This window comes from Lathyrus oleraceus, chromosome 4 (genome assembly GCF_024323335.1).
Source record: "Lathyrus oleraceus cultivar Zhongwan6 chromosome 4, CAAS_Psat_ZW6_1.0, whole genome shotgun sequence".
Classification (NCBI taxonomy): domain Eukaryota; kingdom Viridiplantae; phylum Streptophyta; class Magnoliopsida; order Fabales; family Fabaceae; genus Lathyrus; species Lathyrus oleraceus.
In genome coordinates, this window is record NC_066582.1 from 221,064,416 (window position 1) to 221,075,739 (window position 11,324).

The following is an 11,324-nucleotide window of genomic DNA, read 5'->3' on the forward strand; positions in this document are numbered from 1 at the left end:
GTGTTGTCCACCATGGATATCTTGCAGACACTCAGGAGTAGAGTTGGTTGTTGTAAGTCGAAGTTAGTTCCTGGAGTTACTTTGTTTAGTTTCATCGTTGTTTGGAAGTCATGCTTTGATCTTGTAACATCGGGGTTAAGAATGTTTGTTTGCTTATTATATTTTGTTGGAGCTTAATTATTTTATTGGTTTATGTTTAGGTTTTTGAGAGTTAACCGTGATAACTCATTATTTGACATCAGTTATAAAGTTGTGAAGTTGAGACTAAATGTCTAAGTTTATATTGTTTTGTTATTTAAAATAAGATTGATACCGCCGTAATGATACCTTAAGTGAAGGTGAGTGTGCAATGACAGGTGTTGTATGACGTTGATATTTTTCGCCGTGTGTTTGTTAAATGTTTGATTTGTTAAGGGCTTATCGTTGGTGACACCTTAGATTATCGTGTAAAGCTTAATATATAAATATTAGGGTTTTGGGTGTTACAACCAGTATGTTACCTACTAAGGTTGACATCTTCTATTGAACTTCACTAAAAAAAGTGTCTGTAAAGAATCCCTTGAAGGAGCATCGTCTACAAGAGATTCTCTAGACGACCCCCCCCCCCCCCATTTCTGAGCCATCACTCAAAAGGATGAATTTCGATTTAAAATGCCCGCTGGTAAAGGAAAAGGAATGTGATCCAAACTCTATTTTCCTTCTCGAAGTAGAAGAAGAAACGCTACCCTCGGAATTACTCTTGATGATGATAGAGTTATCGTTCATAGTAGTGAAAATACAGTAAAATACAAGAATGAAAATCTGAAGGGAAGAAAGGTATCTTAAAATGTAAGGCCGAATGTGATAAAGTGGATAGAGGATTGAAAATTAAAGACTTAAAGCTTTGAGGCTTTGAATATGAGACAAAGGTTAATCTTGTAAAAACTCTCTCAGAGAAGAGGAAAATGTTCAAGGAGACAACGAGAAATCAATCTAAAAAAGGGCAAAAAAGTCTCCCCACTTGCTCTATCATTATATAGCCAAAGGCAATCAAATAGATCGGATTTAAAGTAAAAAGAAAACATGGATCAATGGTTAAGTGTAAGTATATACCATGCTCTGATGCCAACTGAAGGTGAGAAAATACACAAGAGGGGGGGGGGAATTGTGCATGCTCAAAAATTCATTTCACTTCTGAACCAATAAGTTCAAATTCTAAACAAGATTAAAAGTCTGATATCAGAAATAAATATATCAGTGAAAATAAAATGTTAAGAAGTAAATGCTAGCAACACACAAAGATTATCCCGGTTCCTCTCCTCAATTAAGAGTAGTACAATCTCCATGCCCCAACAAGAGCTTTTTACTATAACTAAACAAGTTACAAATTTCTCAAGAACACTTATAAGAGACTTAAATACTTAATCCACCTATAAAGATACTTCTGCTCAAGCAACCTTGCAAGAGACTTCTACTCAGTCAACCTATAAAGAGACTTCCTTGCTCAAGTACACAGACAAGAGACTTCCTTGCTCAAGCACACAAGCAAGGGACTTTCTCTACTTTAAACAAATTGGTTAATAGAAATGGTAACCATTATACTTAGATACACAATCAAATGTATAGCAGTTATGCAACAACCATAAAGATTCTTAATCTCTTAAGATTTCTAAGATAAAAAAAGATAAGAAATCTTAAGATCTTAGGCAATAACAGTTACAAATGAAAGCTCAGAGTTATGCTCAAGATTATGTAATATGTTGTTGTTCATCTCCTTAAAATCTTCAGCTTCCTTTTATAGATGTATAGAAAGAGTCGTTGGAGAGTTTGAACACATGAGCAAACTTAGTGAAGAAACATGTCTAGAGAGACGTTGGAGAGTGCGTCTGTTTTGAAGCATTGTCCACTGAATAAAGTCATTGTTCACGTCACCTTTTGAAATACTAGGTATCTACCAAAAGGTAGAACATACTAAAGAGGTCACATCACCATTCCTTGAGTCTTGCAAAATGAAACCCTAGTTGACTCAATCTAGAAATCTAGGGCTTTGATAAGACAAGACTGTTTTGGTACAGTGTACGAATCATATGCTTTTCAACCTTTCAGAATCTGAGTTGTCATTAGAAGCTTGATCATGAGACCATAGTCTGAACCTTCAGAGGCAAATGCCTTCAGAGGCTGGTGAACTACTTCAAAGTCATCAAATTCTGATCAATCAGAATCAGACTAATATTAGTTCTCCATATATGCTTTCAATCAGGATTAGTTATATGCTTGTGATCATGCACACGCAAACATATATTAGCATACCTATTTGTTCTTTAAATACTTTGTTATCATCAAAACATAAGAGATATGAACAATCTTGTTCCAACAATCTCCCAATTTTTCATGATGACAAACAAATATACTTAAGAACAATGGTTCGTCAGATTTAACTAACTTGACAACATCAGAGACTAAGGTTTATAAGCCCTCATGGGTATAATAGTCCATAGGTTGAGTTTTGTAAGTTCCCCCTAAGTTTTATCCAAGTTAATTTAAACTTCTTTTGATATAAAAATGCTCAGAAGAAAGTAATATAAAAAAATGAATAATTATGGTTCATGATTAATTAAAAACATTAAAAAAATACTTTTAACCTTCTTACACATTCCCACAATCCCCCCCCCTCTTATGTCATCAACAAAAGATAATAAATATAGATACTGATGACTGATAAGCATATGAAGCACAATTTTTAAGATGGTCAAAGTTAGATTGTGAAAACATGATTTCTAAGAAACAGTAAGTTCAAATGCACAAGAGTCTATGATAAAGTCTTCAAGATATAGGAGATTTTAACCAAGCTCCTATAAAAACAGATGCAAAAATAACACCAAAACACACAACTCTAGAGAATCACAAGAATGGGCAGGAATAGGCCATTCAAGGAAGATAAGCGGGATTTTGCAAAAGAAATTTGCAATATGATAAGAAAGGATGCCAAAGAAGAGAAAAAGAAGAAGAATGTTAAGGCTTTAATAAAGATTCATATATATACACCAATAGATGAAAAAAGCAAGTCTGGAGACTTACAAGGAAGCAGAAGGCCAAGAAGATAATGTTTAGGAATTGATCTTGTAATGTCTTATGAATAAAGCTTCAATTTCTATTCCAATAGTCGCAAACTGCCTTTGATATCTTTCAAGATATGATTATTCTTATAAGTCAATAAGAAAGATTAAATGAAGAGATCAAATAAGGAACACTTTTATAAAGAAATAAAGTCAACGTAGATAAAATACATAGCAAATAAAACAAACAAAAACAACTAAGTAGAAGAAGAAGGTCCATTAAAAGAGACCACATTGACCTTAAATAGGTCAACAGTTTTCAAAGCTTTTGTAAGCTTCAGCTTATCTCCCCAGACTTTTGATTTAACCTCTATCATAGTTAACTTAACTTCTTGTTAAATGAAGAGTTCAGAAAGAACATTTCCATAAGGAATGGAACATGACTTTCCCTTTCTAAATGAAGTGAGATTCATTTTCAAGTAATCAAATATAACTTGAGCGAGGTTGAAAAGTAACAGAAAATCTTGTTCATCAATATCCAATGAAGTCAGATCTTTGTTCTTCGGAAAGAAGTTTGAGATCAACAAATGATATTAGACTAATATCTTGGAATTGAGACTAGAAATTTTGGATAGGTCGGAGAGATTATCAAAGATAAGTTGAGGAGACAAATAAGATTCCCAAAAGAGCATATCCTGAGTCACACCTTCATCCTCACAGTTTATTGCATTAGCAATAGATGTAGGGGTGATAACGATAGGAACACCAGATACAACAAAAAGAATAACATATTCTAGATTTAGATCCTGAATGGAAGCAATTACCCAAAAATCCTTGATCAGGTTAGGGTAAGTAGGACCATAAAGCATATCAAAGAAATTTTCCCAGCCATTTTAGGAGACAAGGTTTTGAAGATCAAAGCCATGAACCATCATTTCTTCAAAATCAACTGGTCTTTCAATGATTACAGTTAACTGGTTTTTCATACCAAGGTTAGATAGGGAAAAATAATTAAAAATAAGTAATTATATAGAAGATGATTTGTTAGAAAGGTTCAAGACAATTGTCTTTGCTTTAAGACCACTTAAGGAATATCTTTAGAAAATAAAACAATAAGGACAAATAAATAAGTAAGCAAACATGAGGTGATGACAAATAGGTAATTTCAGAGGAATCAAGAAGTTGCACATTATTACCCAATAATCTTTACCCAAACATCCATTATGCACGATACTTATCAAACATGTTAATGCAATTTAAAGCAAATAATCCATCTCTAGAGTCTCAGAGTCTGATATTTTTTTTTCAGAATCCACTTTTTATCAGAAGTAGTTTCCCAGACTCTGATTGAAGCTACTTATGAGCAACATCATACTTTAATACTATGATCAGATTCAAGCATTACTCCTCAGTATAAACCATGTTCAGATTCTTTTTACGAAATCAAATATTTCAATAGCTAAGGGTTTTGTAAATATGTCAGCCCATTGATGATCAATATCAATAAACTTAATATCTATAACCCCTTTCTGAACATAGTCTCTTATGAAGTGATGTTTAATCTCAATATGCTTGGTTCTGGAGTGTTGAATTGGATTCTTTGTTAGATACATAGCGCAATATTATCATAGAAGATAGGGATATTGTTTACCGTAAAAATTGATTAACAAACTCTGGTCTCCAAAAATGGTTTACTTTACAGGATCAACCAATGAATCCTAGGACATGTGCTCTTGTTAAATTATATTTGAAATTCTGTGAACACTTTGACAACTCCCATGATTTGAAAATGTTATTTAAAGTTTAAAATCAAATGCAAAATTTGTAAAGGAGTTGCAATAAAGAACTTCAAAGTAAATTGCAATAAGAAAAAATTGAAATTCTAGTAACAGACCATCGATGTCACACTGGATGTTATGACATCCAATTCTGCGCAGAAAGGAATGTATACAGAAGGTAAATGTAAAGGGCAGTAAATAATCACAGAGAATTGTTTACCCAGTTCGGTGACAAACACACCTACGTCTGGGGGCTACCAAGCCAGGGAGGAAATCCACTATAAGAGGTATTAATTCAGGACTTAAACCAACTGTTTAATCCTATCACTTAAGACCTACCTAATGCAATTTCAATCTAAACTAAGACCTGAGTTCCTACTCACTCCCCCTCAATCACAGCAGTGATTACAACCTTTAATAAGTTTAAAGTCAATGGTGAAGTTATACTTCAAACAACTCTTGATTGTGCTTAAAAGCTTTAATCAAGAAACACGTCACTCACGCTTAAAAGCTTAGAGTGACACAACAATTACAACTCAATGAACACCCTATTCCAATGCAATCATCTAAGTGATAATTGCTTGGCTCACAAGTAAAACCTAATACAAGACACAATAAAACGTACATCAAGGAAATACAATGATGTATTTAATTCTTCACACTTCAAACCCCTGAATTGCTGAAAGTAGGATTGCCATCCTTTTATACTGCAGCACTTGGGCCTTGTACTTGAATTTCCTAAAATTAAGGTTAAGCAAGTTAACATAATTTACACATATTAGGGTGCTAACAAATAGGCTATTTGTTAGATCTCTTAATTTTAGCACATCTGTTAGTTTCCTGGATTTTAGCACAACTGTTAGATTCCTGAAAAACAGCCTGAGATAAATACTGAAACAGAAAAACTAACTAGCCTACACTTTAACATATGCTGTCATAAATGAATGTCATAACATTCAATTTGACGTCCAAAACATAGGCTATATGCTAGGTTTCTTAATTCTAGCTCAGCTGTTAGTTTCCTGAAGTAACAACCTGAAATAAATACTGAACTATACCAGAAAAACTAACTGGCCTATAATTCAGTATCTGCTGTCAGGGATGAATGTCATAACATTCAGTTTGACATTCAGTAAATCCTGTATTAGCTAATCCTGCAGCATACTACTCAAGCATGTCATGACAACAGTCAAAACATCAGAGTACAGTTAGTGTTTTAACATAAAATGCAGCCAATCAAAAACATCTACAAAAATAATTGATAAATTGCAAATGACTTCAATTGAAATGAAAATATGGTGATTCATACGTACATTCTCAATGAACTCGTTTCTCAAACACACTTATATACTTAGAGTAATTTGTGAGTATTTGTATAATGATTGAACACACGGAAATCCTATGCAGTAAGACCCTTATTTATACTAAGTCGAAAATAACCGCTATTAACGGTATTTTCTCCAAAAAAATGACACGTTTCACTTGCATGCCTTCACTTCGCCATAGCTTTACACGCATCATTTTAGATAAATGGATAAGGACAAAAGACGGTTATCATCCTTATTCAAAATTTAAAACCTTTCGTCGAACGCAACCTCAGTATTATTTTCGTCGAAGTTGAAGTCTAAACTTAGGAATATTTCTGTCCTAAAACCAGTATTTCCCTCTTATACAAATGACCTCTTCGACTAAGATCTCTCAAAATAGTTCTTGTCGAAGTCAAAACATCTTTAAAATATTTCTTTTGCCCATCATACTTAATCCAACCTTGGCGTCAAAATCTCAGCTAACAAATTGCCCCCCAAAAAATGTCATTTTCGACCAAATAGAGAAAAAGGCATTTCTTGAAAGTCTCTTTCGACGCCACAGACTTTCCATCTGTTATCACGTCATGATCATCATGACACCTTCTCTCAAACGTCTTCTCAAAACCATGCGAGAATATTTATTGCAACCATCATGCTTCTAACTCCTAGGAGATCATGGGCTAGCTCAACTGAGAAAGGTCATAGTACTTCAACAGTGTCAGGTGGCCAATCTACAAGAAAATATGGTGACGAATTGCTCCTCAAAATCAAAGAAAAAGCCTTCGACATTGATCTGCTCCAACTCTAGGAGAATGAAACTTTTGCTTGCTTTGGGATCAAAGATCTCTTGAAACAAGTTGACATCTTGAATGCTTCCCCAAAAGTTGTAGATGTCATCATGGATCTAGGGTTGCTGATTGATCAAGTTGTTACGGAACTTAATCGTATAAGGGAGGATTCGAACGGAATCCAAAACAAATCAGAGACCCAAGCAGCCGAATGGGATGCCGCCACTGAATATATTGCAAAAGTTGCAGAATTGGAGAAGGGCTCTGAGCAGAACCAAGAAGAGGTTGAAACCTTTGACAAAAATATCGAAGCTTGGGAACAACAGATAAAGGAATTGCAAGCCAAGACTACCAAGGCCAAGGAGCGCAAGGATGAACTCTAAAAGCTTGATCAAGACGAACTGGCCAAGGAAATCCAAGTTGGCATGCATCACGTCGAAAGGGCTCAGAAACTGGGAAGGGAAATTGATAGCCTCAATTCAAATAAATCTGTTTATGAATGATGCTTGAGACTTCAAAAGTTAAAGTACCACAAGATGAAGGCTTCTCTTCCCGTTTAGTTTAGTTGTTATTGTTGAACTTTTGACTTTGAAGGATTTTGGTTTTTCATGTAATGACTTTAAGCCCTTCGTGGAATTTGTGTGATGACTTATCCATATTGGAATTATCTATTCGACTTTCCATTTTGGATTCGATTGTTGTGTATGAATTATTTTGTCATTATTTTTACTTCCTGAAGCACCGACCTATATTTGTTCAAATATTTCCCGTTTACCCCTAGGACTCTTCGTTCTTCATTTAATTCTTCGATCTCATATGCGTCATTAGAAAAGACTTGGATAATTTGAAAAGGGTCTTCCCACTTAGGGGACCATTTACCCAATGCTCTATCATTTCGATCCATGGGTAGGATTACTTTCCAAACTAAGTCTTCTGCGAAAATGTTTTAAGTTTAACCTTTTATTGTATGATTTCTCTACTCTCTTTTTCCGCCTCTTTAATAACTAAGGCTTTTAACATTTCTTCATCTAAGTCAATTAACTTGTCCAACATCATGCTCCAATAGGATTCAGATGGAATCTCATTTTTCCTATGGAATCTAGTTGATTGAAGATAGATTCCGACTGGTAATACTGCATCGTGACCATATGTCAGTCGAAACGGCGTAGTATTTGTAGCCTCTTTAGGGGAGGTTCAACATGCCCATAAAATCTGGTCTAATGTCTTATGCCAATTCCTTGGCTTTTTACCCACATGTTTCTTAATCAAACCAATAACTACCTTATTTGCTGCTTCGACTTGACCATTTTCCTGAGCATAATAAGGTGTGGATGTCAATAGCTTGAACTCCATTTCTTTAGCAAACTTCTGAATCTTTCGACCAGTGAAAACTGATCCTTAATCAGTTGTAATAGTTTCTGGGATTCCAAACCTATAAATTATGTTCCTTTGGATGAATTCGATCATTTCTTCTTGATCAACATTCACCGGAGGTATAACCTCAACCCACTTAGTGAAATAATCTATACCCACTAGAATATATCTTTGACTCTTAGATGATATTGGTCGAATTTCTCCAACTAGATCCAACGCCCAACCTCTAAAGGGCCAAGGCTTCACAATGGAGTGTAGTTCATTTGCAGGGACATGTTGTATGTCTGCATGTGTCTGGCACTCTTGGAACCCTTTAGCGAATTTAATACAATCCTTAAGCATGGTAGGCCAATACATCCCTTGTCAAAACAACAACCATTTCATCTTGTGGCCTACCTGATGTGCCCCACATGCCCCATTATGGACACTAGAGAGAGCTAAATATGCCTCAGATTCGCTAAGGCATTTGAGTAAGACTCCTTCAGGCGTTTTTTAAAATAATCCGTTCTACATAATAATATAACTTAAAGCGCGATAACTGAATTTTCGTTCAGCAGATGTTGTTGGATTTTCTAAGTATTCTACTAAATCATAAGTGTGATAATCATGCAATGGTTTCATCTCAACATGCATTGCATCTGTCCACTTTTTATTTTCATCACTTTCCATGGCCTTTTGAAAACACTCAGGTTCACCCTCATCAGTCAAGGTCACATACTCATCAGAATTATACCTTGTAGAAGGTTATCTCTTCCTGTTAGACCTCCTAAGTTGAACTTGAGATGATTCTGGAGCTTTACCAAGATTTTCATCTTGTGATATATCGCTCTCCCCTTCATTATCATTAGTTAGAATATTTACCTTATCTCCAAGTTATTAATCATAAACATAATCATATGGCTTACCATTATGATCATCATCACAAATAACATCCAGATTCTGAATAGGTAATCGAACTGGATCAATATTAGACAAACTGATATCTTGTTAGGTGTAGCCTTCTCTACCTTATCAATGTCTTCAATAGTTTGGTCTTCCATAAACACCACATTGCGACTTCGAATAAGTTTCTTCCTCCTTACATGATCATACAACATGTAACCAAACTCATATTTCCTATAGCCAATGAAGATACATTATTTTGACTTTGCATCCAACTTGGATCTTTCATCCTTTAAAATATGCACAAAAGCCTTACAACCAAAGATTCTCAAATGATCATACTTGACATTCTTTCCAAACCAATTTTTGTTTGGAGCTTCACTATTCAAATCAACAGTAGGAGTGAGATTAAGAACATGCACTGCCGAGTAAAGTACCTCGCCCCAATAATGATTAAGCAACTTAGCTTCAACGAGCATACAACTTACTCTCTCAAATAATGTTCAATTCATCCTCTCTGCTAAACCATTCAATTGATGAGTTTTATGAGGAGTCTTTTCATGTGCAATACCATGCTTCTTTCAATAGGAATCAAATGATCCACAATACTCTCCATCATTGTTTGAACGAACATATTTCAGTTTCTCGCATGTCTGCCTCTCAACCAAAGCATGGAATTCTTTGAAAATTTTCAACACTTGGTCTTTTGTTTTAAAGGCGTAAACCCATAGTTTCCTGGAGCCATCATCAATAAAGGTAACAAAATAAAATGCACCACTAAATAATTTTACCTTTAATGGACCACAAACATCAGAATGTACCAATTGAAGCAACTTTGACTTCCTTGAGAGAGGATGTCTCTTGAAAGATACTCTAGTCTGTTTACCATCCATGTAATGAGAACACTTCTCCAAATCTACATTCTTTAATCCAGGAAGAACGTCCTTTTAGCCAAAACATTCAACCCCTTTTCACTAATATGACTAATTCTTCGGGGCCACAAAGATGCTTCCATGTTGATAGCATTCACATTGTCCCTAGCAACCAAAACTTTTGTCTAATAAAGTTTAAAAATCTTTTCCCCTCTAGCCACAACCAAATTACCTTTGTTGAGTTTCCAATTTCCAGAATCAAAATGATTATCATAACCATAATCATCTAGCATATGCACAAAGATCAAATTAAAGCGGACATCTGGAGCATGTTTGATACCTCTAAGCAACAATTGCATTCCCATGTTGGGTTTCAAGCAAACATCACCAATATCAATTATCTTAGATACACAATCATTACCCATCTTCAATACTCCAAAATCACCAGAAGTATAATATGTGAAGAAATCCTTCCTTGGTGTAACATGTAATGTAGCACCATTGTCAATTATCCACATGCTCTCGTCTAATATAAGATTAAAAGACTCATGATCACGGAGAATAACAATATAATCACTAGTAGTAGTAACACAATCATCATCGTGATCTTCATGGTCTCTTTGTTTAGACTTACCCTTCTTGCCTTTGTTATCTCTTCTCCACTGATAGCAATACTTCTGTATGTGTCCTGTTTTGTGACAATAATGACACTCTAGATTCTTGTATCGCGACTTGGACTTGCTTATGTTATTCTCTCTGCCATCCTTTGATTCCTTTTTATGACTTCTCCCTCTATTTTCAGTGACAAGTACCTCAGATTGAGATAAAGAACCTTGTGCATTCCTTCTCATCTCCTCATTAAGAATACCATCCTTATCTGTTTCCAAGGAAAAAACACCTCTTAGATAAGAATTTGTGATAGAAATCCGAAACGTCTCCCAAGACTCTAGTAAAGATAGCAATAGAATAGTCCCAAAAGTTCATCATCAAATTTGATACTCATTCCTGACATCTGATCAAGGAGCCCTTGAAATTCACTCAAGTGATATGAAATAGAAGTCCACTCCTTATACTTCAAACTTATGAAGTTATTCAACAAGAACAATTTATTATTCCTTGATTTAGAGGCATACAATGACTATATCTTATCGCACAAATTTTTCGCATGTGTCTCATTAGCAATATGATTATAAATATTATCTTCTACATATTGTCGAATAAAATCACGTACTTCTTGATGTTCAAACTCTCATGCTTCATCAAACACAAAATCCGGCTTTGCGAAACT